This window comes from Danio aesculapii, chromosome 17, assembly GCF_903798145.1.
Source record: "Danio aesculapii chromosome 17, fDanAes4.1, whole genome shotgun sequence".
Taxonomy (NCBI): domain Eukaryota; kingdom Metazoa; phylum Chordata; class Actinopteri; order Cypriniformes; family Danionidae; genus Danio; species Danio aesculapii.
In genome coordinates this window covers 1954643-1978011 of record NC_079451.1, presented here as the reverse complement: position 1 = coordinate 1978011, position 23369 = coordinate 1954643, and the positions used below count along the sequence as shown (strand labels likewise).

General features: G+C 42.8%; 1 long non-coding RNA gene across 1 annotated transcript; it reads left to right on the top strand.

Moving 5' to 3' along the window:
* The first annotated feature begins 1340 nt into the window (after positions 1-1340).
* On the top strand, positions 1341-9713 carry LOC130244745 (uncharacterized). Its single transcript, XR_008839249.1, has 3 exons — positions 1341-1769; positions 7637-7763; positions 9353-9713. It is a non-coding gene; the product is annotated as an uncharacterized LOC130244745 (long non-coding RNA).
* Positions 9714-23369: the final 13656 nt, after the last annotated feature.

The window sequence follows — 23369 nt, the reverse complement described above, 5'->3', positions numbered from 1 at the left end:
GGTGCTGGTGGTGCGTTGGAAAGTGGAGCTGGTGGCTGTAGAATCCGCTTCAACTGGTCCACCAGCTCTTGAAGGTGATCGGGGGTGCTCATGTTGTCGTCGTTATGGGTCCGGGCTTCTGTTATGAAGCGGACAGGAGACAGAGGTAAGGAAACGTTAGGGTGTTTATTAAATGACAACAAGGAGCACATGAAGGATAGCCAGGAGGATCAGGAATGATGTTGGGGTCTTTTCCTCCGTGGCTGGGTAACAGGAATACACGAGGATGGACAGCACACACCAGATACAGCTGACAGAGGATGACACAGACTTGGAAGGACTGGAAGACAGGACGATTCGGGAGGACCAGGAAGACTAGGAGGAATACAAAGAGAACAGGTAAGTAAATCGTTTGTTTTAGCTGAGGATGACTACGCTGAGTGGTCGCTCAGTTGTCCGCTTTCGTCGAGACGAGCCCGGACAATGAGCGACTGGAGTGCTGTGCTTTTATCTGGTGCTCGTGAATGTGATGCAGCTGTGTGCTCATTAGAAGTCAGGTGATGGTGATCTTCGTGAGTGGGGGTCGTGAGAGCCTGACCAATCCATGACACACTGCAGACAGAATGAAATTTTAAAGAGCTCAGATGGAGAGAGCTGATAGTGGAGGATTGCACAAACTACAGCAGCAATTCACTGCGCTCCTGATCAATCCACGTCTGCATGCAGTATGAGTATCAAGGTTGTTCTGTTTTGGCGTTCTTAAAATCGTTTTTATTTCAATGCCGTTCTTAACGTTTGCTGTAGATTTCAGCTTTGTTTGAATGGTTTTGGTTTTGTTAGTTATTAGTTTAGCTTTTATTTGGCGAGCACATTTCTGTTCTGTTTTTATATGTTTACACTAAAAATGCTGGCTTCCACACTACTGCTGTTAACTGTTTTTACTAATTTAAATGGATTGACCATAACACAATTACGTTGTCCCCAAAAAAACCAAGAATTCATCTAATTTTAAATAAATGTTTTTGAGTGTAGTTTTAGTGGTTGTCACACTTTACAATAAGGTGTCGTTCAACCCAGGCTCATTATTGATACGCACCCCTACATCAGGGCTTAATTTGTAAATAAATAATTCCCTGAACGAAAACGGAAAATAGAAGTCACCATGACCGACGTCCACCGAACAATTTCAGCTTTCCCGGAACATGACGTCATTAAACGATGATAGCGCAAAAAACGAGCCTCACATTTCTGAACGGTATTTCTTTATTTTGTGTCGTATAACAGAACCCAGGCTTATTCTGAAAACATACCTCTATATACATTCCTGGAGACCGCGAAATACGTCCTGGGGTACGTTTTTTTGCAGATTTTGTTTCTGCAAATCCACAAGACGCTACAGTGTACGATTACTGAGATCTCAAATTTTTCTCACAAGTGCCATTTGCGCCTGCTGTTCTCGTGTAAACCCACCAGAGGGCGCTGTTGACTGACTGTTTGACTGACTGACTGACCGATCGACTCCCCCTCCTCCTTCCCTAAACCCAACCAACCAAAGCCCTCGTCTGATTTTTACCACGTTTTCAGATTTTACCACATCCTCACCCTGTTATGTACTTCTTTATTTTATTTTTTTGCATTCTGTTTTTGTCTTACCTGCTTTCTGCAACTGTTCTTCACCAGACTCGAACCCGGTCATCCTGGTCAACTCCTCTCTGCGTCTCAAGTCCGCCGATGGACATGGCAAGCTAACGGGACAAACTGGTTACAGCAGGAAAGCTGTCCATACGGAGGTAAGCGGTCAGCTAGTAGCGCGAAAAGGAATGGCTTCATACCGCCCGTAGCGTTCGTTTAAAAAATGAAATGCAGCCATACGTACCTCTGGCTACATAATTTGCGATCTCCAGAAACGTATACAGGGCTACGTTTTCAGAATGAACCTATGTTGATATAACAATAATACAATAATATTTCCGTAATTAATTTACAACTAAATAAAAATTGATTTACACACATTTACTCAAGTAAATAAACAGAATCAATGATCGGCTAAAAAGCTGCAGAATTCTGCGCGTGCAGATTCCGTGGGGGCCCTGCATCTCAGCCATTTTGAAAATACAAATATTATTCAGGTTGGCCACTATGGCATTACTTATTTTTGCTGCTCACTGCTCACGAAACAATAATCCCCAACCAATGAGAGTGATTGTAAACAAGAAAGCCGATTGGCTGAACATATTGTTGAGGACCAATATTTAAACGTGACTTTTGCTTCAACTTGCGCATGGTGACTACCGACCGTCGTTTGTGCGCGCACACACAATCCACACAGCCTTCGCTTGCACTCTGTCTCTCACACACACACATACACACACATGAACGTATTCACCACGTACGTATTTATCCATTAAAATAAATACCAGAACGCACAACACAAATATCTGACATTTTCCAGAACAGTATCCGGCAAAATCCGGCTCAATTAAGCACTGTCCTGTATACATTTCTGGAGAGCGCCAAATACGTCCCAGGAGCTACGTTTTTTTGCAGTTTCTGTTTTCGCGAATCCACCAGAGGCCGCTGTGTATGCTTTTTCAGATCTCGAATTTTTCTCGCGAGTGTCATTCGCGCCTGCTGTTCTCGTGAAAATCCACCAGAGGCCGCTGTCGACTGACTGACCGACCGACTGACTGACCAACCGACCGACCGAACCCCACATCCACTCCCTTCCCTAAAGCAAACCAACAGTGTTTTCAAAAGCAATCCAGAAAAAGAAAAGCCCTCGCCTGATATTTACCACGTTTTCAGATCTTACCACGTTGTCACTCTGTTATTTACTTGTTTACTTTATTTTTTTTGCCTTTTTTGCTTTACCTGACCTCTTGGAATTGTTCATCACCGGACTCAAACCCTGTTGTCAAGGTCAACTCCTCTCTGGGTTTCAAGCCTGACGACGTACAGGGTGAGCTACTGGGCATACTGGTAACAGCGGAACAGCCGTCCACATGGAGGGAAGCGTTCAGTTGCTAGCGCAAAAAGAAACTGAAGCCATCAGCGGTGTCATACCGCCCCGTAGCATTCGTTTTATAAGACGAAATGCAGCGATAAGTACCTCTGGCTACATAATCGGCGCTCTCCAGAAATGTAGACAGGGGTACATATCCACAAAGAGCCTGTGTTGTATAATGGTGTGGACATTTTCCATCAGTATGTTGAGCAGAGTGTGTGTTTGCTGGCAGTGTGTTCATTTGTGTTCGCTCTTCGGTTTGACCGCATGACTCCAGCTCTCTGCGCAGTGAAGAGGTGTTGGGCCGGATCGGCTGCACCTCTGGCTGCCAGTAAATGAGCGCGTGTGCGTGTGAGTGTGTGTTCATTAGCTGATGCTGGAGCTGCTGCGGGCCAGGGGTCACGGAGGCGCTGCGGCCCTTTAAGAACCCACCGGGGGTCCTGCTGGATTTGAGTGACAGCTGCAGCCCACAGCACGGTTATAAGGGGAAGAGTGGGACTGATTATTTGTGTGTGTTTTCGTCCAGCTGAATGTGAGTCTGGCGCACACTGCAGTCCTTCATTAGATGAAAGTGTGTAGCTGTGGTGTTTGCGTGTGTGTATGGATGTGTTTGTGTGTGTGTGTGCATGTGTCTCTCTGTGTGTGTCTGTATATCTCTCTCTCTGTTTGTGTCTGTGTGTTAGTGTGCATATGTGTATGTGTGTGTTTATTTGTGTGTGTGTGTGTGTGTGTTCATGTTTGTGTGTGTGTGCATTTGTGCTCGTGGTTATGTATGTTTGTGTGTGTGTGTGTGTTTGTGTGTGCATGTTTATGTGTGCGTATGTGTGTGTGGATGTTTGTGAGCATGTGTGTATGTGTGACTCTCTTTGTGTGTGTGTTTGTATGTGTGTGCATGTTTGGGTATGTGTGTTTGCGCACATGTGTATGTGTGTCTATTTGTGTGTTTATGTTTGTGTATGTGCTTGTGTGTATGTGAATTTGTGCTTGTGGTTATGTGTGTGTGAGTGTGTGTTTGTGTGTGCATGTTTGTGTGTGTGTCTCTGGTTTCGTATGTTTGGTTATGTGCATGTGTGTATGAGTTTGTGAGTGTGTGCAAGTGTGTTTGTGCGTGGGAGTGTGCACGTGTGTTTGTGTGTGGGAGTGTGCACGTGTGTTTGTGTGTGGGAGTGTGCACGTGTGTTTGTGTGTGCAAGTGTGCACGTGTGTTTGTGTGTGGGAGTGTGTGCACATATGTGTTTGTGTGTGTGTGCATGTGTGTATGTGTTTGTGTGTGTGTATATGTGTGTGTGTGTGTGCATGTGCTTTGTGAGTGAGTGTGTGTCTGTGCGTGTGTGTGTATGCGTGTCTCTTCTCTGTGTGTGCGCGTTTGTATGTTTGTGTCTATTTGTGTGTTTGCATGTGTGTGTGTGTTTGTGCTTGTGGTTGTGTGTGTGTGTGTGTGCACGTTTGTGTTTGTCTGTGTATCTCTCTGTGTGTACATGGTTGTGTGTACGTGTTTGTGTGTGAGTGTATGTTTGTGCATGTGTTTATTTGTGTGTGTGTGTGTGCACGTATGTGTTTGTCTGTGTATCTCTCTGTGTACATGGTTGTGTGTACGTGTTTGTGTGTGCAATTGTGTGTGTGAGTGTATGTTTGTGCATGTGTTTATGTGTGTGTGCATGTTTGTGATGCGTGTGTTTGTGTGTGTGTGTGTGTGTGTTTGTGCTTGTGGTTGTGTGTGTGTGTGTGTGTGCACGTTTGTGTTTGTCTGTGTATCTCTCTGTGTGTACATGGTTGTGTGTACGTGTTTGTGTGTGCAATTGTGTGTGTGAGTGTATGTGCATGTGTTTATGTGTGTGTGCATGTTTGTGATGCGTGTGTTTGTGCGCATATGTGTATGTGTGTCTATTTGTGTGTTTGTATGTGTGCATGTTTGTGTATGTGTTTGTGTGTGTGCATTTGTGCTTGTGGTTATGTGTGTGTGAGTGTGTGTTTGTGTGTGTGTGTCTCTGGTTTCGTATGTTTGTGTATGTGCATGTGTGTATGTGTTTGTGTGTGAGTGTGTCCACGTGTGTTTGTGTGTGTTTGTGTGCATGTGTATGTGAGTGCAGGTTTGTGGGTGTGTGTATGTGTTTGTGTGTGTGTGCATGTGCTTTGTGAGTGAGTGTGTCTGTGCGTGTGTGTATGTGTGTCTCTTTTTCTCTGTGTGTGTGTGCATTTGTATGCGTGTGTCTATTTGTGTGTTTGCATGTGTTTGTGCATGTTTGTGTGTGTGTGTGTGTGAGTGCACGTATGTGCTTGTCTGTGTATCTCTCTGTGTGTACATGGTTGTGTGTACGTGTTTGTGCAAATGTGTGTGTGAGTGTATGTTTGTGCATGTGTTTGTGTGCATGTGCTTTGTGAGTGAGTGAGTATGTGTCTATGCGTGTGTATGTATGTCTCTTTTTCTGTGTGTGTGTGTGTGTGTGTGTGTGTGTGTGTGTGTGTGTGTGTGTGTGTGCGCATTTGTATGTGTGTGCATGGTTGTGTGCATATGTGTATGTTTGTTTCTCTGTGACAATATGTGTGTAAGCGCCTGAATATATCTGTGTGTGGTTGTGTGTGTGTGTGTGCATGTGTGTCTATGTTGTAGTGTATGTGTCTCTTTGTGTGTGCGTCTATATAAGTCTCTCTCTCTCTCTCTGTGTATGTGTCTCTCTTCCTCTCTGCGTTTGTCTTTGTGTGTGTGTTTGTGTTCATGTGTATGTGTCTGTGTTTGTGTGTGTGTGTGTGTGTGTGTGTGTGTGTGTTTCTCCTCTGCACTGCAACCATCCATTTTCCAGTTCTGGCTGATGAACCGCTTTAATTGGACGATGCTGAGCGCCTGTGAAATGCTGTTTGTTTACTCAGCTGCATCAGAGCAAATAAACAAACACGAGCCAACCAAAAGAACATGGCAATCCAAAACAGACCGATTTCGCCGCACAACCTTCCTCTGCGCACTGCTTTACTGACTTTCTGAAACTCCGATTCATCAACAGCGTAATGTTGGTGACCATTATCATGTTTAACAGTAAAGAAAAGAAGCTTTAGGCATAGGCGGAGGGTGAACAGACTCCAGGGTAAGGCGAATATTTGCGCTGCCCTTTAATGCATTTAAAAAGATTTACGACCGACCAAGAAGAGGTTTTAACAAAAGCACCATCTATCAACAAACGTCTATTATATTCAACACGCACGTAAAAATAACTAACCCACTGATCTGCACAACCGGTCAAAAGTTTGGGGTCAGTTTATTTATGTTTTATTATTATTACTTTTTAAAAATCGAATTCAAATTATTCTGTTCATCAAGGCGGCATTTATTAAATATAAAACATTTGTTTAATACTTATTTATTAAATAATAATAATAATAATAAGAAGAAGAAGAAGAATTTATATTAGAAATGACGCAGCCCTCACTATTCTTCCACCCTAGGTCGCCTCTGGATGCGCCGGCCCTGAGAGTATCATTCTCGAAACGAAATCATCCGAGCGGGAGATTGCCGCTTGGGACAAGTGTGCTTCGGCCAGGTTTAAGGCAACTGTACATACTGTGAGTACGCCCTGAGTGTGGTCCTGAAAATTCTATCTAGCCCTTTCCCTTCACGCCTTCAAGCTAAAGAGAACTGGGACACCCCTACCCCTTCACGTGAACACACAAAACGAGGGGTAGGGGTAAGGGGAAGAGCTAAGTGGTAGAATTGGGACTGAGCCTAGATGTCTTGAAAAGTCTGTGTGGTCACAAACCAATTAAAAGTACAAAAAGTATTTTATAAATGAGAATAAAAGGTGTTCTTTTGAATTTTCCATCTCAGTTTGTTGCAACACAGGCTCATTCTGAAAACGTAGCCCTATATACATTTCTGGAGAGCGCGAATTATGTAGCCACAAGCACGTATGGCTGCATATTGTCTTTAAAATGAACGCTACAGTGCAGTATGATGCCATTCCTTTTCGCACTAGCAGCTGACTGCTTACCTCCGTATGGACGGCTTACCTGCTGTTACCAGTTTGCCCAGTAGCTCACCATGTACATAGGTGGACTTGAGACACCGAGAGGAGTTTACTGCGATGATGGGGTTCGAATCTGGTGAAGAACAGTTCCATAAAGCATGTAAGACAAAGGCAAAGCATAGTGTATGTGTGTGCATGTGATGGTGTATGGTGTTTCAGCTGGAAAGGCATCTGTATGTGTAATAACATATGCTGGATAAATTGGCGGTTCATTCCACTGTGGCGAGCCCTGATTAATAAAGGGACTAAGTCGAAAATGAATGAATTAATCAAAGTTTTGGTCAAATAAAAGCAGGTATGTTCGTATTAAATGTAAAACCTTAGTTAATTAACGGGTTTTTTTTCATTGTGTCTGATGTCAATCCATGGTATTGTTGGATTACTTCATCTTGCCTGTTTGATTTATTTGTTCAATACAACCTGTCACTTCTGGTTTCATATCAGTTGTCGCACATTTTTGTAGAAGAAAAGATTTCGTTTTTTGATTCTCTTGGTAAGTTGACAGTAAAAAAGAGTGTACATCAAATATTATCTCTAATTAAGCCTTTACATGTTGCAGTACAAGTTTCTTCAGTATACTTCTGCTTTTTGAACAAATGTCTTTACAGCCAGTTTGTTTGATTTTCTTCTTTCTTAGGTTGTGGTTTTGGCTTCTGAAAGCAGCGTTGGGATTGTAAACACCAGACTGCAATCCAACTAAAGAGTAGGCATGCACTGAATCACTGTGCAGAGATATGACCAAAGCTCTTCTTCCACCTGAGCCTGTGAGGACTAATGCATGGGGTTTCATTTCACCTACTTAACAGTACTAAATGAACTTGTGTTTAATTTGACTGATCGGTGATGCAGACAGAGCCTTGTATTTAAAGGGGAGCTATTATGCAAAAATTACTTTTATAAGGGGTTTAAACACAGTTGTGTGGCAGCAGTGTGTGAATATAACCAGCTACTAATAGTAAAAATGTATGAACTGTATTTGTTTATAATCAGACTTGATCAAAACAGTCTGCAGAAACACTTTGATTGACATTCTCTCTTTGTACGTGTCATCAGAGGGGAAAGCCCCGCCCACTAGTGACCATCTCTTTCTCATTAGCATAGGATGTTAGTCTTGTATTTGAATCTGCCACTATGCTGACACACAGGCATCTGTAGCTCCGCCCTCTTCTGAAAAAAGCACAATCTCATTTGAATTTAAAGCGACAGTCACCAAAACACCACAGTTAGGATCAAAGCCTGAAAGGGTCAGTTTCAGAGTTAGAAAACATTATCTGTGTGGTATTTTGAGCTGAAACTTCACACACACACACACACTATGGACATCAGAGACTCATTTTACATCTTGTAAAAAGGGGTATCTTTGGATAAAAGCATGGCTAGTTATTTTTTCCCATGCTACTAGTCTTTTATTTACATTTGTATTCGCATATTCTGTTATGCTGCATTAAATATGCCAGTGAAGTTGACACTTCTAGTATTAATAAAGTTAGTAATTGATTGTTAATTTAAAGTCTCCACTAGAGGGCGCGTATTTACAACAAACAAAGGCGTAGTCTGATGACCCTGTGACTGAGTGTGGAATCATGGGAGTTGTAGTCTTCATCGTCCTACGGGACTCCTGCAGAAATCATAGGTGAACTGAATGAGCTAAATTGTCTGTAGTGTATGTGTGTGAAAGAGTGTGTATGGGTGTTTCCCAGTGATGGGTTGCAGCTGGAAGGGCATCAGCTGCGTAAAACAAGTGCTGGATAAGTTGGCAGTTCATTCCGCTGCGGTGACCTCTGATTAATAAAGGGACTAAGCCGAAAAGAAAATGAATGAATATATATATATATATATATATATATATATATATATATATATATATATATTGTACACATTTTCTCTGGATTTGAACATTCAGCAAAATATATGTTTTATTATATATATTACAGATATTATAATGCCAAAAAATACATGTTGTGCATTTAAATGACAATTGACCTCATGCAGAAATAAAACACACAGGTACATAAAGGAACATAACACCTGAATGATGCATAGAATTACAATAATCATAATAAAAATAATAATAATAACAGCAAAAGTATTTCATAAAAAATTTAAAGCTGTCATTTAATGCCAAAAAAATTGAATATATATATATATATATATATATATATATATAATTTTCTGAGAATCAATTAAAAGCTATATATCTTCTGTAAAATACTTTGTAATTTGCATATTTCTTTCAAACCTTTTCTATCTTTAATCTTTTGTGCATTTTTCCAGACCATTTGCGATTGCTCATGCCTGACTGTCATATCCGTCTCAGTCATTCCTGCTCTCTCTCTCTGTCTCTGTGCCCTAGTGCTGGTAATGCAGCAGCAGACAGACTGGCAGACACATGCGTCACTCCATCAAACTGCTGATTCATCAGACGCACAGGACCAGTGTTCGGGACGGGCCACAGCAGCAGGCAGGGGGCAGCAGGGCCTCGCTCACCACTTCTGTCCCGCTTCTGAGAGGAAGAACTGAGCTTTGGGGAACATTCGGCATACGTTTCAAATCCTTCAATGCAGCTTTGTAAAATCTAGAGTTACACCACTTTAAAGGGGACCTGTTATGCCCCTTTTAACAAGATTTAAAATAATTCGCCAATATCCCTAGAGTGTGTACGTGGAGATTCAGCTCATTCACAAGCTCATTGGAAATATGTGTGAAAGTACTCTTTGTAGTCACATTGCTATGTTCTCTTACGTTAGCCCTGAGCCCAGAAGATCCTCAAGCACGGGGCTCCCTCCCGTTTCGTAGGGCGAGAGAGGAGTCTGAGCTCAGGTATGTCTCTGGAGCTCCCCTGAATTCCTTCGTTTGGCCTATTCCTTGATAAGAGGGGTTGCCACGGTGGAATGGACCACCAACTATACCAGTATATGTTTGGGTCACACTTTATTTTGATGGTCCGTTTGTTGAATTTAAGTTACATTGCATCTACATGCCAGCTAATTCTCATTAGATTATAAGTAGACTTGTTAGGTTTGGGGTTAGTGTAAGTTGACATGTACTTGCTAAGTTTCTTATAGTCAGTTACATGTCTGTTTTAGGATTAGTATCAACAGATATTAAGCAGACAGTCTACTAATACTAATACTAATACTACTAGACCATCAAAATACCTATTCACCTTATTCTCCGCGTACGAGTGGGCGCAGTCATTTGAATCATTTTGGCTTGAGACGTCCGCTCTCATTCACTTCCATTCATTTTTAGAGGTTAAAAACAGCTCGCTTTGCTGCTTGGTGTTGCCAACTGATATTTTATTATTATATTATTCTACTTTGTCTGTATTGTCATGCAAACACTTGTTTGTAGAGTGAGTAGTTTGACCGTTTTCTGCCGTTTATTACTCATAGTCATTTCTCCCATATACAGCTGAATCAGAAGTTCTAAAACAATTGCTAAAACGAGCGCACTTCTGCATTGAAGAATGAGGTCAATATTCCTCCACAACCTCGACCTGTGTGTCATTTATTAGCACCCTTCGAAGTGCAGGTGATTTTTTGCCAAAGTTAATGAGCATTTCTTTGGTTTTTGACACATTCAGGTCTAGTCTTATTTTATTGCACCATGAGATTGTGTGTTTGGATTCGTCTGAATGGTATTATCATGTGTTAGCTTATGCAGGATCAGCCGTGGTCAATAACAAGCACGTGATCCTCTCGAAATTAGTTTATAAATAAACTTCACGAAATCCCCACAAGGTCTGAATTTACTAGTACTGCAATTATTACACCCCAAGCCTAGGGGAAAACAACATAGGCATAATAAACGGAAAAACAAATGTGTTGGGGTGGTGGATTTCTCAAACAAAACCAAAACTAAATGCAAAAGATCCCCTTCGGTCGACAACCAAACTCAGACACTCAGTTGAGAGTAATTGAATAGATTTATTATAGAGAAGTGTAAAGAATCTTTAAGATAAATGAATTAAATTACCTATAAATATCTAATGAAAACTACAGGAACCTTTCTCCCTAAACATAAACATAGTCAAAAGTAATCAAATAAATAGGCAGGCCACCCGTACAAGCTCAAACTCTCAAAAAAGTTGAACGCATGAATGATGGTACAAGATTAAATGTTGGTCGTCGGCTGGAGGAGTAACGCCCCATTCACATAGGGGGTCAGCTTCAACGCTTCCCATTCACTTTGAATGGGTGACGTCAGGCATTGCTGAACTGCATTGTGGATCCGTTGGCGCTGCTTCAGAGGTGTTGCTCGCTGCAGAAGTTGGGACTTGCTCAACTTTTCAAGCGCTGACAGAAGTGTCAGCCAATCAGATTGCTGTATGCAAATACACCAGCTCAAGCAGTGGCCTATTGCTGACTAATTTCATTGGGTGATGCTGCTATGACGATCGTGTCAGCCCCAACTTCAGACACGCCCTCTGTCAAGCGTTGACGCTGAAGCCCCGTGTAAATGGGGTGTAAGGGAAATCCAGGAGCTCCACTCCCAGCAACCGTCGCACCACAAACGAGCTCCCCGAACTCTGCCGAAAGTTCCTTATTTTAGGCCTCCGCGACCAGCAGCCAATCAGGAGCACGAATCATGCCGGTATGGGAGCCTATGGAACAACAACAAAAAAAGGAGACGGGACAACGAAAAAGACACATGCAATGCGCAATAAAAGATAAATGAATAAACTTTAGTTACAGCAATACTTGTAGGATGTTTGGTCCCTCTGACACAAGGAATACGTTGACCACCACTTCCCTTAAACATAATCATCATTTCCAGTCGACAGAGAAAGTTCATGCAGTATGAGAACTAATTCATTAATTTCCTTTATTAATCTGAGGTTGCCACAGCGGAATGAACCGCCAACTTCAATCCAGGACATGTTTTATGCAGCGGATGCCCTTCCAGCCCATAACCAGAAAACATCCATACACACTCATACACACACACGCACACACACTACAGACAATTTTAGCGTACCCAATTCACCTATACCGTATGTCTTTAGACCGAAGCACCCAGAGGAAACCCACACGAACACAGGGAGAACATGCAAACTCCACACAGAAATGCCAACTGATCCGGCTGAGGCTCGAATCAGCGACCTTCCTGCTGTGAGGCGACAGTGCTACCCACTGCGCCACCGTGCCGCCCTTAAGTATTAATAATAATCATAATATAAATGATATTACTCATCTGAGGCGGTGATGTGTGTGAAGCGTCAGGAGTAGCTGTGGTGAACTCGCGAGGGCTTCCCCAACTCACACCCTGGACTGACAACCTTATTATGCGGCGAGCTTGTTATTGATATTACTCCGAGCTCCGTTGCCATGGCCACCGCACAAGAGACATTTAATTTTCTCTCCTCCATCATCATTATCTATGAGACCATCTGTTGTGCAAAATGAATTCAGCCTCATTTGCATGACTGATAAGCGCATTCTTTATCTATTTAACAGAAGGTCATATGCCATGGGTTTGGAGCAGCGGAGGAGAGAGACGGAGAGGTGTGTGTGTGTGTGTGTGCGTTTGGGGGCTGGACGAGTAGGAGTGTGAAACATTATTAGCACAGATGTTTATTTTGGTTAGTTGAGTGTGTGTGCTGCTGTGCTTTGGAAGCGTCTGCGAGCTTCATGATACCGCCATCTATCAACGGTTAGCAAGAAGGCTAAACGAGCACCCACTTTAGCAAATTATGCAATCGACGAAGATTGGAAACCTCCAGAAAACCTTCAAGGTTGCTGGTTATATGCAGGAAACCGTCTGTTTCGTCATTCTGCAAATATTACGTGGACTGTAACGTTTTCTGAATGTTTTGTATTTGACGTATTAACACTTATAATGTGTGTGTGATGAGGGATTAGCTAAAACTCCTTCGATTTGTTTAGCTCATTACACAGTCTAGTAATATGAATATGCTAGATTAAAGCTTTGTAATATTATTTAATAATATGCCAATGGGGCAGTACGGTGGCTCAGTGGTTAGCATTTTGCCTTACAACAAGAAGGTCGCTGGTTTGAATCCCAACTGGGCCAGTTTGCATGTTCTCCCCGTGTTGGTGTGGGTTTCCTCCGGGTGCTCCGGTTTCCCCCACAGTCCAAACACATGCGCTATAGGTTAACTGAATAAGCTAAATTGGCTGATGTTTATAAGTGTGTGTGTGAATGTGAGAGTGTATGGGTGTTTCCCAGTAATGAGTTACAGCTGGAAGGGAATCAGCTGCGTAAAACGTGTCTGAATAATTGGCGGTTTATTCCGCTGTGGCGACCTCTGAAGGTAAATGAATGAATAAATATGCAAATGTTGAGTCTTTAATGTTTTATATGGGAAGAGAGCTACAGCAAACAAGTGGTCTCAATATTGGCCCGTTTCCACTGAGTGGTACGGTACGGTTCGGTTTGGTACGCTTTTATGGCTGTTTCCACTGTCAAAAAGCGTACCGAACCGTACCGTACCACTTTTTCGGCACCCTTTTGAAAGGGTACCAAACACGAGAAAGGGTACCAAAAGGCGGAGCTAGACGCGCAGCTGAAAAATTGGTTTACAGAGATACGTCATTCGCTTACGCAACAAGCCAGAATGAAAACAAAAAAAACGCTATGTTTGAAATACACTGCGAGACATTACAGCGGAATTATTTATACTTATAATAATGAGCCATGGTCGATCTGGGCTCAAACAAACCTTGTCATCATCTGGATAAACAGCCACAAAACCAAGAAGAAGAGCAGATTTACCCTGAGCCTCGTAGTTTTTACGAGGCAGTCTGAGGCGCGAGCGGTTTCGCTTTCTTCCTTGCGTTCGTCGCGCGTCTAACATTATATCTGAAATAACAAACTTCTTGAGCTGATGATGATAATAACCTGCGCTTGATTATTGACGTGCTTTTGAAACCCGATCCTGTCAGACACTGACAAACGCGAGAGTGAAGCGTGAAGAAACAAAGGAGAAGCCGGAAAAAAGGAGCACATTATTTCTCAGCAAACATGAACAAAATGCCATGATTAACTAACTTATTATCTTCAGCTTTTGGACTAATATGAACCGGGAATGACGGAATTGTCCTCTAACAGAGGCTACATGTGCTGCTGAAGATTACAGACACAGATAAGAGGTTTTCACTGACTAGGCTATAATTTGTGTTGTTTTGACCCTAAATACTGACGAAATGTCTGCTGTGTGTGTTGTTCTGTAGTTGGTAACATATCAGAGACTGTAAGGGGCTGTATGTGTTTATATATGTTCATTTATTTAGTTATTTAATATAATTACAGACGTTACAGTAGGCTGTTTCGCACTGTCATTGATCTGCAGTTATAATCAACTCATGTTCATTGAAAAGTTAGTAATAAACATTTCTACACAAGTATTTATGTGTATGAAGCATCTGTGTTGTGAGAAGTGCTTCTCATATGATATGTAAGTGACCCGTACAGCTTTATTGTAGACATTTCCTCGAGTGAGAATGACGTCGACTGAAACTTTCTGTCATACACCACGCTCACCAAAAGGGTACCCTTAGTGGAAACGCAAGCCTGATAAAGGTGACCCGTACCAAACCGAACCGTACCAGTCAGTGGAAATGAGCCAATATAATACAGTCACGCTTTCTTCAAAATATCTTCTTTTGTGTTCAAGAGAATGAAGAAACTCAGTCGAGAGTAAACTAGAATTGTTTATGTGAACTACTCCATTAAGCACCAATAGCCTTGTTTCCATTCAAAAATGTGAATTAAATTTGGAATATCACATAAAACCTTTGCAAATAAAGCAGCATTTCCATCCAACGAGTCCAAGAGAACAAAATCATCACTTCCTGATACTTTACTGGTGCTAAATATCCCCCAAAAATTGAAGTTGTCACATTAGGAGAAGGTCTTTTTGTATATAATAACCTACTTGGGTCTTAGAGCACACAGACGAAACGCAATAGTCCACGGTTTGTCATATCCTAGAATCACTTCCGCTTCCACTTTTTGGAAAATTAGCATGTTCTGCTAATGTTTTCGATCATTGATGGACATCACTTCGTTAACCAGTTAGTGAAGTGCTATGCAGGTAAACCTCACTCCTCTGAGCTCAAAAGATGCTCTAGCGAAAGATGCTATAGGTAGGCCATGGTCTTTAGCCTCCTTGTTAGAATAACTGACTCCCATGCAACGAATCACCAGTTCAATCCCAGCTCAGGGTGGGTGCAGTGGGACCGGTGGGTTACATTTTAAGGGCGCATCCAGGATGGGAGTGAGGTTTAGGGGCGTGAGTGTAACGGTGGCCAGCTAGTATAAAGTGCTATGCATGTAAACCTCACTCCTCTGACCTCAAAAGGCACGAAAGAGTGGGCGGAGTTGGTGCGGTGGATGGCGGAGGGGTGTCGCGGACGAAAGTGAGCAGGGCGGGGTGTCGCGGACGACAGTGAAGAGGGTTGGGGAGTCAAGGAAAAAAGTGAAAGTGAACAGCAGACGGGGGAGAAGGGCGGTTGAGGAGGGCAGGGGCGTAGCAACCGGGGGAGACGGCGGGATACGTCCCCCTTACTTTTAGAGACAGACCATTTAGAAACAGGTGATTAATAATTATATGAACGTATTATCTCATACAGTTGTCCCCCCCCCCCTTTTAAAATGTCCGCTACGCCCCTGGAGGAGGGGGATCGGTAAAATGAGGTGCTGGATCAGATTTCAGAGGTGCCGGATCCGGATCAAATTAAGCCCTGCTCAGAACACAAGCGAGTCACATGTAATGAAGTATTAAGCGTTTCTCCCAAAGAAAAGCCTGTCTAAGCAAAATGCTAGTATGCGTCTTCGCCTCTTTGGTCTTGTTTGGTATTCCTGGTCAGTGCGATGATGCGCGAACAAAATGGCGACGTTTGGCCACGCCTACTTGTAGCTTCATTTGCGTTCTTCAGAAACCTACGGGTGACGTCACAGATACTACGACCATATCTTTTACAGTCTATGATGGAAACGCTGCTTTATTCGCTCGTCTATTCCGGTTTTGCACATTAACATAATTAGGTTTGCTGAATTGTAATTCATTCATTTATTTTCCTTTGTTTTGGTCGCTTGTTTATCAGGGGTCGCCACAGTGAAAAGAACCGCCAACTATTCCAGCATATGTTTTACACAGCCGGTGCAACCCAATACTGGGAAACATCCATACACACTCATTCACACACACGCTCATACACCACGGCCAATTTAATTAACCCACTTCACCTATAGCGCATGTGTTCGGACTTGTGGGGGAAACTGGAGCACCCGGAGGAAACTCACAGCAACATGCAAACTCCACATAGAAGTGCCAACTGGCCTAGCCAGAACTCGAACCAGCGACCTTCTTGCTTTGAGGTGACCACTGAGCAGCCCTAAATTCTAATTGCTAAATCTAATTCAATGCTAATCCATAATTTTTGGATGTCAACATAGCTATTCTTATCAAATTATACCATTTTTCTACCTCAAGGCAACATGAGAATCAACACAAGGCTGATGGTTTTGAGTGAACTAACCCCTTAACATGCTAGTGTTATGTTCCTAACTTTGAGAAAACCAATTGTTCGAATGCCATTGTTAGCTGTAGCTCCAGTGCTTTTGATTTCAGAAACACCAGGAGATTTCCAGTCAGAATCAGCCATGCTTGCACAAAATAGCCTATATGAATTTAAATACATTTGCATTATTCATTCAAACCCCAAATAGAACGCCGATGCAAATGCTCACACGCTCCTCTTGTCATGCAAAAAGTCAGAATATGGAAACCATTCAGCTTTTCTTATTGCCGGTCTTGAAATTAACTGCGTGTTATTTCGGTTCCCCCAGTTGCAGTGAGTGTGAAATCATCCATGGTAATCTTGTGCTACGGTAAATTGAGATGCTGAATCCATAAGTGTTGCATTCGCTAATCTGCGGCCGCGTTTGATTTCAGCTGTAAGTCTTGTGAAGCGAAGGTCTATTTTTTGCTCTCAGTCTGTTGTGTGTTGTGCGGGCTATAAACCTGACCTACTTCCTAAAATATGAGTGCGCTGAAGCTGTGCAGCCCCTCATATCAAAGCCAGAACGCCCCACTCCATCAAAACACAACGCTATTTACAGTTTCTCCAGCATCCCCCGGTCTCCAGCTGGGTTTCAGCTCTTTTTAACAGTGGTGTAATGTGAGTGTGTGTGTGTGTGTGAGAGAGAGAGAGCGTGGGCTGATCCTCATCTGCATCAGAGCTATGTGTTGTGGATTTCAGCATCAGTTCTGTCCATTCAGTGAACGTCTGCTCGACTAATGCAGGGCATACGTGACACCACAGCCCATTTATAACCAGTAAACAATGAAACTAAAAGCACAGATAGTTCGTTTTCTTATTAGTATCCTTCACGGTAAAAAGAAATGCTGGTTTATAATGGGACAACATGAAGGGATTAAGTTGTTCCAAAAACAACCTCAAGAATTGTGTTGTCTCTGCTCATTTCATATACACTACCTGACAAAGGTCTTGTCGCCTATCCTTTAGGAACAACAAATAATGGCTTACATTAAAGGAAAGGGCTCTTGATTACACCGTTTGTACCAAAATAAAATATGATCATGCCTTGATTTTTAATAATTTAATTAAGGTCTGACTTTGCTTAGAATAAAGTCTCGTCACTTAACAGAAATAATGTACAGTATAGATTATAAAGCTGTCAACTGAGGTGAGGATCCAAATGCAGGGTTTTATTGAACAGGGATGGTCAGGCAAGCAACTGTCAACACTGGAGCAAACAGATGTATAAGGGCAATGCAGAGTCATGGTCAGAAAACAGGCAGAAGGTCAACACAGGCAGGCAGCAGGCAATGTACACAAACAAAACAAGGCTAGGTTCGAACGCGGGAAGGCAAGACCAGGAAAATGCGTTGTAATGTCACTATAACAGATAAGACTCAGCCACATGTGTGTGTTTGAGAGGTGTATATATAGTCCTGGTGATGAGAGGGAATGAGCCGCAGCTGTGAATGTCTAATCGGTGGTGACTTGGAGCAGGTGAGTGTGTGTGCTGCATGACTGGGATTTGTAGTCCATTATGAGGCAGGATTTTAGTTCATGTGAGTGTGAATGTTTTCTAGAAATTTCTGGTGGTTAGATCGCTGGTGATCATGACAAAAGTCATGGTGCAGTGGAAACAGAATGAATATTGTGGACTGCATCCATACATCTCTGCAATGACTCAAATCACTCATTAATAAAGTCATCTGGAATGGCAAAGAAAGCGTTCCTGCAGGATTCCCAGAGTTCATCAAGAGTCTTTGTGTTCATCTTCAACGCCTCCTCCTTCATCTTACCCCAGACATGCTCAATAATGTTCATGTCTGGTGACTGGGCTGGCCAATGCTGGAGCACCTTGACCTTCTTTGCTTTCAGGAGCTTTGATGTGGAGGCTGAAGTATGAGAAGGAGCGCTATCCTGCTGAAGAATTTGCCCTCTCCTGTGGTTTGTAATGTAATGGGCAGCACAAATGTCTTGATACCTCAGGCTGTTGATGTTGATCACCCACTCTGCAGATCTCTCTATACGCCTCCATACTGAATGCAACTCCAAATCCTGATTTTTCCTTCACCAAACTTGACTGATTTCTGTGAGAATCTTGCTCCATGCGGGTTCCGATGGGTCTTCTGCAGTATTGTGATGATTGGGATGCAGATCAACAGATGATTCATGTGAAAAATCGAACTTCTGCCATTTCAGAACCCTTTACCAGAGCCCAGTTTAACCAATGCTGGTTGGTTGACATGATGCTTAACTGGTACTAATGGACCCAAAGTGTGCCAAGAAAATATCCCCCACACCATTACACCACCACCACCAGCCTGAACCGTTGATACAAGGCAGGATGGATCCATGCTTTCATGTTGTTGAGACCAAATTCTGACCCGACCATCCGGATGTGGCAGCAGAAATGGAGACTCATCAGACCAGGCAACGTTTCTCCAATCTTCTATTGTCCAGTTTTGGTGAGCCTGTGTGAATTGTAGCCTCAGTTTCCTGTTCTTAGCTGACAGGAGTGGCACCCGCTGTGGTCTTCTGCTGCTGTAGCCCATCCGTCTCAAGGTTTTTTTTACATATAGGTCCCCTCTCCTATTAGCCAATCATAGAAATTAATTATTTTCAATTGTAATATTTTTCTCTACTTTAATTGAGATCTAATATATCACTGAACGGTGGACAGTTCACCCAAAAACATTGTCATGGTTTCAGCCACTGACTTCCACAGTATTTTTGCTCCTACTATGAATATCAATGGCTGATTTTCCTCAACATTCACCAGTATCTCTCGATTTGTGAAGAAATTTAAAATGTTTAAAACCACTTGAGTGTGAGCAAATGAGGAGATGTTAATTTTTAGATGAACAGCCCCTTTAATCCGGTGTTCAGACAAAAGCAGCGCGCTCACACACTGTGCTGAAGGTGTTGTTGTGTCGGTGTGATAAGAGGAATGTTTGTTGTCTAATGTTTGACGTGTGCGGAGCTCATGTGTGCGTCTTTCACACACTCTGTGTCAGGATGATGAACAGCTCGGTGATCACATCCACGCACAGTCACTGCAGATCCACGCACACTTTATCTTTAATCACTTTCCTGTCGCTTATTTTAAGTCATCATGCGTTCACGGATATCATGGTTTCTAATCACCTTATAATCACAGTTAATCAGTTTGCTTTTCAGCATCAGTGGATTAAAGATAAATAAACTGGATTGTCAGGGGGGGGGGCGAAATACACAGAAGTAATGACTGAATCTCATAATCACATGAAGAAAATGACAATTGAGTTGACGACGAAATGGCAATTTAGTAACTGGATGAAAACTTAAATGCTGAGACGTTCCCTCAGAAGAGAATGATCTGGAATATTCCTCATAAACAACAGCACACACATTAGAAAGCCAACATTGGGTCAAATATGGACTATGTTTTTCAATGAAATATAAATGAGTATTTGTCCATATTTGACCAAACGTTGGGTTACAACAACCCAGTATATTTTAGAGTGTATAATATGATAACAAACCTTTTCTCTCCTCCAACCACATCATTCGACAGCCTCAAAACACTATGCAATTCTGAGTGTGCCTTACACAGGTGAGTGGGCTTGACAAACCACCTGTAGAAAACACACTTGTTCATCTCTGACACTTTAATTGACATATGCACCAGACACTTTTTTATAATCTCTGTATAAAAACACGCCCTCTCCTTACTTTTACACTTAATTCTCTGAGCATTAACAGTTGCTTTGTATAATCAGCACTTGTTGTGTGTTTTAAATCTTAAATCAAGAACAGACAAGAAAAATGGCATGAGAAAATTAAGTGATGCTTAACTTCATTCATTTTCTTTTCGGCTTAGTCTCTTTATTAATCCGGGGTCACCACAGCGGAATGAACCACCAACTTATCCAGCATGTTTTTACACAGCGGATGCCCTTCCAGCTGCAACCCATCTCTGGGAAACTTCCACACACACACTCATTCACTCTCATACACTACGAACAATTCAACAAAGGCTCATTCCGAAAACGTAGTCCCGAGGACGTTTCTGGAGACCGCGAATTATGTAGCCGGAGGTACGTATGGCTGCATTTCGTTTTTTAAGCGAACGCTGTGGGGCGGTATGACGCCGTTCCTTTTAGCGCTCGCCGGCTGACCGCTTACCTTCGTGTGGAGGGCTTTCCCGCCGCAACCAGTTTGTCCGGTTAGCTCGTCCTGTGCGTCGGCGGACTCGAGACGCAGAGAGGAGCTGACCACGATGATGACGACCGGGTTTGAGTCCGGGGAAGAGCGGTTCCAGAAATCAGGTAAGACTAAAACAGAATCCAAGAAATAAAGTGAAGAGGTTCATAACAGGGTGAGAGTGTGTTAAAATCCGAAAACATGGTAAAAAAAAAATCGGACGAGGGCTTTTCTTTTTTTCGGATGGCTTTTGTAAATCGTTGGTTGGGTTTAGGGCGGGTGGGTCAATCGGTAAAATCAGTTGGGTTCGGGGAAGGAGGAGGGTGGGTCGGCCGGCCGATTGGGCGTTCGCCCAGTCAATCATTCAACCAGTCAAACAGACAGACGTTCGTTCGACAGCGGCCTCTGGTGGGTTGACGCAAGAACAGTGCGGGCGCGAACGGCACTCGCGGGAGACATCTGAGAAGCCAAAAAGGCGCACACAACGGCCTCTCGTGGATTCGCAAAAACCAAAAACTGCAAAATTACGTACCTCCCGGGACGTATTTCGCGGTCTCCAGAAACGTCCTCGGGACTACGTTTTCAGAATAAGCCTGGGTTGGAACAATTCAGCCTACCCAATTCACCTGTACTGCATGTCTTTGGACTGTGGGGGAAACCGGAGCACCCGGAGGAAACCCAAGCGAACGCAGGGAGAACATGCAAACTCCACACAGAAACGCCAACTGACCCGGCCGAGACTCGAACCAGCGACCTCCTTCCAGCACTGCCTACTGCGCCGCCCCATGCTTAACTTCTGTTTGAGATTATATCTCATTAGGATTATTTTTCTTACCCCATCGGCGAATAATTTTGCTTGTTTTAAGCAAATAATCACTTATTTTGAGGTGTTTTTTTATCAGAAAACAAGACAAAATTTCTTATGCTACTTCATGTGTCCAGTACGTATCTTGATTTAAGATTTTTTTAGATATTTGTATTGAAAACTGGACAAAACTACTTAATTTTATTATTATTATTATTATTATTATTATTATTATTATTATTATTATTATTATAAAAGCTCAGGGATGAACTTTTTATAATAAAGGATTGGTTATTTCTGATTCATCAATTGATTCATAATTGACAGGTTATTAAAATAATCGATAGTTGCAGCCCTAGTCATTTTAGTTTTCAGCTATTTTTTATTTCTTTTCTTTAATCCTGAAGGGACTTTCACGAGTTCACACTTGCAATAGTTTCAGAATAAAGTGTATTTGGCGTGCTGTCCAGGGAGAGGGCTCTGAGCTCGGGGAAGACACCTAAACTCAAGTTATTCCTCTTATCAGGAAACAGAGGAATTGGGATTCGAGCGAAGTATCTAGCCCGGCCCCAGAACGCTTCCCCCGGGATTGTAATGCTTAAGAGGTGAGGTGACGGGGTGGTGGAGGGATGCTAAAGTCGTAAGATGCTGCAGGTAAGACAGCTTTGGTATATATCAGGGTTTGGTCAAGAACTGATTGGATAATAGAATAATTGTCAATGACGTATTTGATACTGAAACTTCTGCGCGTGCTCCTCCCCAAATTTGTTTATAAAACATCACATAATGTGCTCTTGCTCTACAAAACAAAGTGCTGATTTCTTGAGAAAAGAAAATGTTACTGAGCTCACACTTGATGGCAACACTGTCAAGACGCTCTCAGAATGTATTTTTGTTAGCCGGGATATCACTTAGCAGGCGCACACATGTGCTCAGTGAGTGTGCGCGCAGCGGATATATGCGGATAACATCTCTGTTGTCTGCGAGGAGACAGATATATCTGCTGGAGCAGCGACGGACGGACGGAGGGAGGCTGGCGCTGTGAATTGGCTGCTTCTTAAGCCAGTTATCTGCCTGCTCCACACACTGCTGGTGCTGTGCCAGCGCTCAGAGCCCGGCTGAGGAGCACATTAATGAGTGGTGGAGGAGGCAGAGACGGGAGTAGCCTCTCTTCTGCAGGAAAACTGTGTGTGCGTGTGTCTGACAATCTCAGATGCAAGCCTAAATAAAGCACACACACAGCACAAGACCCACGGGAGACAGTGATGCTGCGAGTGTCCAGCTAACAAGAACTGTTCTACAAAAGGGCTCAAAGTTATGTACAAATGTTTCTCCAGTAACGTTAACAGAACGTTCTGCAAATATATCTTCTTTTTTGCAATGTTTTCAGACTGTTGTAGTACAAATATTTATAAAGGGTCCATCTATGGAATAAGGGCCATCTAACATTTTTAAAGAACTGCCTTAATCCTCCATGGCGTAGATTCAACAAGGTACTGGAAATATTCCTCAGAGATTTTGCTCCATCTTGACATGATAGCATCACACAGTCGCTGCAGATTTGTCAGCTGCACATCCATGATGTCAATCCCCCGTTCCACCACATGCCAAAGGTGCTCTATCGGATTGAGATATGGTGACTGTGGAGGCCATTTGAGTACAGTGAACTCATTGTCATGTTCAAGAAACCAGTCTGAGTTGATTCGCGCTTTATGACATGTTATCCTGCTGGAAGTAGCCATCAGAAGATATAGACACTGTGGTCATAAAGGGATGGACATGGTCAGCAACAATACTCAGGTAGGCTGTGGTGTTGACACGATGCTCAATTGGTACTAATGGACCCAAAGTGTGCCAAAAAAATACACTATTAC